This window comes from Bubalus kerabau, chromosome 5 (assembly GCF_029407905.1).
Source record: "Bubalus kerabau isolate K-KA32 ecotype Philippines breed swamp buffalo chromosome 5, PCC_UOA_SB_1v2, whole genome shotgun sequence".
Lineage (NCBI taxonomy): Eukaryota > Metazoa > Chordata > Mammalia > Artiodactyla > Bovidae > Bubalus > Bubalus kerabau.
Genome location: NC_073628.1, coordinates 81,619,924 through 81,625,196, shown reverse-complemented (window position 1 = coordinate 81,625,196; position 5,273 = coordinate 81,619,924). Strand labels below are relative to the sequence as shown.

General features: G+C 43.1%; 1 long non-coding RNA gene across 1 annotated transcript; it reads right to left on the bottom strand.

The window, feature by feature from the left end:
• Positions 1-333: 333 nt before the first annotated feature.
• Positions 334-4,272, bottom strand: LOC129652897 (uncharacterized). Its single transcript, XR_008714832.1, has 3 exons — positions 4,202-4,272; positions 1,615-1,763; positions 334-1,033 (listed from the first exon to the last, which is right to left on the bottom strand). It is a non-coding gene; the product is annotated as an uncharacterized LOC129652897 (long non-coding RNA).
• Between the last annotated feature and the right edge of the window lie 1,001 nt (positions 4,273-5,273).

Genomic DNA, 5,273 nt, shown 5'->3' with positions numbered 1-5,273 from the left:
AACAAGTATTGTTGTTGCTGTTCAGTTGCTAACTCGTGTCCAACTCTTTGCGACCCCATGGCACTGCAGCATGCCAGGCTTCCCTGTCCTTCACTGTCTCCCGGAGTTTACTCAAACTCATGTCCATTGATTCGGTGATGCCATCCAACCATCTTATTCTCGGTCGCCCCCTTTTCCTCCTGCCTTCAATCTTTCCAACTGTAGAACCTGAGAAATCATTTCCTTCATTTCCCAGCCATGGTGAATCTTTGAGCAACATTTGGAAAAAATAATAATAGTAAACAGTGCTAGAGGAGATGTGACGGGGGTAGCTGTTGTTGAGTCACCCTGGGGAACAGGCTTCCTGCTCATCGACTGGGTTCCCAACCGTGGTCTCTGGACCCTCTAGACTAGCACTAGCCAACAGAACTTTCTACAGTAAAGGAAACATTCTGCTCTGTGCTGTCCAATACAGTAGTCACTAGCCACATATGGCTACTCAAGTCACTTGAGCATGTGAGATGGGGCCTAGTATGACTGAGAAACTGAATTTTAGTGGCATTTAATTTGCATTAATTTCAACTTCAATAACCACATGCTGGCTGGTGCCGACCACACTGGACAGTGTAGCTCTAGATTCTTAATGACTGTTTCCAAGGCCTCTTTTCAATGGCAGAGACTGACCTTGGTCCTGCTCCATCATTTCCAGTAAAGTTGACTCTTATGGTAAATATGACCTAAACAGCAGATTGCAGAAAAAGCAATAACCAGCCTGAATCCTGAGCTAAGTCTGGTTGGAGAAGGTCAAGGCTGTGTGCTGTGCCTCAGTCACTCGATAGGACGGATGCTCGCTGCAGAGCAGGATATAATACACAAAGGCTGGAAAACCAGCAAGTGTTCTGGTTCACTTCTCCCCAGAAATCAAGCCTGAGGAAACCTCAGGCACCAATATCATCTCTTCAGTTTAGGTCTTTATTTAAGGGTGGTGAGGAATGATGGTGGCAGTTCAGTCTTGTCCACAAGTTTCTCAGTCTCAATTGGGGTAAAACCAAACCTGTTGCAAGAAATGAAAGTGTCTGTGAATGTCTATGGTCCTCTTTCCCAACTCAGAATTCTGCTTGTTGCAGCAGGGGTCTAAAACCAAGCTAAAAGAACTTCATCTCCATTCATTTATCTATCAGTTTAGTATACAGAATGTCTCCTATGGGCCAAGAATCTCTGTATGGTCTGAAGATACAGAGATGAGCAGAACAAAGCCCCTATATGCAAGTAGTTTACTTTCGAGTGGCTCATTCTAAAAAGGCTTTTTGAAAATTATACCTGGAATGATCCTGCAGACAACACATATTCTTAAACAAGGTACCCTAGCAGTTTTCCTATTGAAAACTAGGTTCCTTTGGAGAAGAGCTTAGTATCCTAAGTAATTTGGCAAACACTCTACTCATTTGCATCCCTTTCAATGTCAGAATCTCTCCTAGGCTATGAGAGCAGACTTCTAGTTTGGGGTTTCAAAGAAATTTTGAGACGTGTTGCATATATCATGGTAAGGAAGGTGATGACTGCCTTAACACATGTTCCATGCAGGACCTAGGAACAGCTTGATTCCTCAGAACAACCAAGGAAGTGAATGAATACCTCAAAGGGTCTGTGTGGTGAGCAGCTCAAGACATCAGCATTCTCTTCTGATCTCTCCAGAGTTTTAAACAACCTAATATTTTTAAACTCTGATGAGAAGACTCCAGGACTAGATATCTCTACAACATATTGAAGACTGCAGGCTCATCCTGAGAAGAGTCCAAAAAAAAGACACGATCAGTATAGATCTAAGGGTACAACTGTAGGAAAACTTAGCTTGCAAATTGACTGCATTGACTTCTTGGTCATTCTATGTGTAGTTTTGTTACCAAATTGGCCAACTGGACCTGTGTAGAGGTCTTAGCCTGGCCAGAGAGGGAGGCTCTTTTTCCAATCGGATTCAAGTAGCCGATAACAAAACAGATGCTGAGACTGGAACAGCACAAGCTTTATTCAATGGCCAAAAAAATGGAGAAGTGGGAACTTTGTTCACAAATCAACTTCTCAACCCAGTTCGGATGGAGACATCAAATATGTAGGAGGATTGAAGTAAAAGGAAAGGATTTGTGGGAGGAATATTCATGAGTTATCCAAGAACAGGGGTGTGGTTTGGACCCGGAATTGATGTAACTCTCCTTTTCAGTCCTTGTATGGGTTTTTCCAGTTGTTGTCATGACAACTGTCAATGAGCATGGTGCTGGTGGGTGTGTCATAACATGCTAACATATTACAATGAGCATATAATAAGGCTCAAGTGGAAGTCAAATCTTCCACCATCTTGGGCCCAGTTGGCTCTAACCAGTTCTTGTTTTTTTTCTCTTTGCAGCTTCCTCCTAAAGCTTAGATAAGAGTAACTGGTTTCTATTCAAGGGAGGGGCAGGAGTGTGATTCTGGGGCAAGCCTTGATAACAGTTTCATTCATTCACTCTCTGAACAAATATTGATTTCATGCAGACATGCCCAGAAATGTACTAAGTGCAGGAGGCTCAAAGATTTAAAAATATATGGTATCTGATCTGATCTTAGGAAATTATAAATAAATTTAACTAATTTATTTATTAAATAAACTATAATAGAAGGGAGATAAGAACCAGGAACAAGACACACAGAAATTGGGTACCTCTGGGAGCAGAGAGGAAAAGCTCTGAGCTGAGGTTTGTGAGGAGCGGGTGTCAGAAAAAGCTTCTCAGGGGTAGCCAGACTGAGCTGAGTCTTGGAGAATTATCTGAAAATGATTATGATTAGAAGTGGTTCTTAACTGTCACTGTGCATCAGAACCAGCTGGGAATGAATCAAAGCCTGAGCCCATTCCAGGCCAATTAAATAAGCATTTTTTAAGGCAAGGCCCAGGCACAGGTGTTGTCCAAAGCTCTCAGGTGATTTTCATGTGCTGCTAGAGTTGAAAACCACTATTCTTGGAACTAGAGTGATAAGCAAGGGACGCTTCCTCTCTGTTGACCTTCTTGGGTTGAGATAGAAAATTATTAAGTAGTTAGTGTAGGGTTAAGGCCTCGCTTTCTTCTTTTAAAAACACAATTCAAATTTCCACCTATTTTCTTACACAAGCATCTCACTTCATTAAACTATAACCATACTCGTTGTTCCAGTTTTCCTGGCATTCAGAGGAATGCCTCCCTGGCCTGGAGGCCATAAAACACTCAAACCCAAGACAAGACAATCAGTAACTGCTGTCCAACTCATCAAGAAAGAAAACACTAGGTGAACCATCAACACTAAGATACGTATCTGGTCCTTAAACAATGGCCTGAGGTCACAGAAAAGGTCAGGGGATGGAGACTCAATGTCTTAGGAAAACTCAAGGACTGAGAGATCAAAAAAGGCCACAAAATTGACAAACTATGCATGATGACCAGTCAGGGATTGCATACATCAGGACCCCTAAACCAACCAAAAATGAACAGGTCAGTGTTGGCAAAGATATAAACTGTTGTGATTCTCATTGTTTGGGGACAATTTTCGCCCTCTCAGTCTCCATGCTGAGAGCTTTGTACTTCTACTCTCTGAAATAAAACTTTGCCTGTGCGAGTGTCTGCATGTCCGTGGATTCTATTCTTTGGTTTCGTGAACAAGAGCTTGGATTCACGTTTCAGGGTTAGCGTGGAACCAACACAGGATTAAAAATAGACAAAACTCTACTTCATGATCATGGCAATGAACTAGAACAGCAGAAACAAATGACTGCTTCACACCCCACAACAGGCACTTGCATTAGCAAGACCAAGACATGAGAACAATTCAGCAATGGATGGTTTATGTGGAGAAAAAATATGGCTGAAATTAAATGGTTCCAGAAAAATTTGAACCCCTTAGTCTGGAGCAAATGCTTTATGGCTTAAATATACTTCCAACTTAACCTTGATTTAAGCCTTAAAATCAAAGCAGCACAAAACTGGGGAAAGAAACAGAAGTCCTGGCCTATTTATATACACCCCAAGCCCCACATCCTCTGTCCCCATGAGAAAAATTACACATAAATACGACTAAGCTAAACACCTAGAGTTGGAAAGAAGGAACATAGGGGGTAAAATGAAAAGAAGGATATAAAGTACAATAAGAGGTTCGATTTTTTTCTAAAAGATTTTGCATGTAACTCAGCATATTCCTCTTTCTAGTTTGTATCACATACCTTTATAAAAATAAAATTTACCAGCAGGGATCAGTCAGCCCATGGATTATGTTGATTGAAATCACGGTTCCTGCAGCAAGGGCCCAAGGTGAGAGGCCAAAAAAATAAGAGACAATTCGATGGGGATGAGCTGTGCAGGCAGCAGGAAGAGCTAGTCCCTCCCTGACCCCCTGGCCAAGCAGGTAACCAATGCCCTGCTCTTTCCTAGGCAGGGCGTCAGTCATCCCCTTGGTCAATCCCCATATAAAGGTGCTAATGGGTCTCCTCACATTTCTTGGGTCTGTCTAAAGTACAGCTTTATGGGACTTCTCTGGCAGTCCAGTGGTTGAAATTTCACCTTCCAATGAATGCAGGGGGTGTGGGTTCAATCTCCAGTTGGGGAACTAAGATCCCACATGCCTCAGGGCCAAAAAAAAAAACAGAACTTAAAAAAACAACAGAAGCAATATTGTAACAAACTCAATAAAGATCTTAAAAATGCTCCACATCAGGTTCCTGTTGATGTATGGCAGAAACCAACACAATATTGTAAAGCACTTGAACATGAAAGTCACTCAGTTCTGTCTGACTCTTTGCGGCCCCGTGGACTATACAGTCCATGGAATTCTCCAGGCCAGAATACTGGAGTGGGTAGCCTTTCCCTTCTCCAGGGGATCTTCCCAACCCAGGGATCGAACCCAGGTCTCCCACATTGCAGGCAGATTCTTTACCAGCTGAGCCACAAGGGAGGCCCAAGAATACTGGAGTGGGTAGCCTATCCTTTCTCCAGGGGATCTTCCCGACCCAGGAATTGAACCAGGGCCTCCGGCATTGCAGGTGTATTCTTTACCAACTGAGCTACCAGGGAAACCAGAATTTGAGTTCTCTGCCAAGAGGAAGTGATCAGTCTCCAATCCTCATCTCAGGCTGAGGCCCTTCAACCTGATTCCTGCGTCCAGGACTAGGGGATTAGGAAAAAAGGGGAAGGTTAGGAAGTGTTAAGGAGAGGAAAGAGAGAGGGAAGGGGAGAGAGGTCAATAAAGTCTCTTACCCAGTCGGGGCACTCTGGCCAGTTGTCCATGTCAGGAGGAGA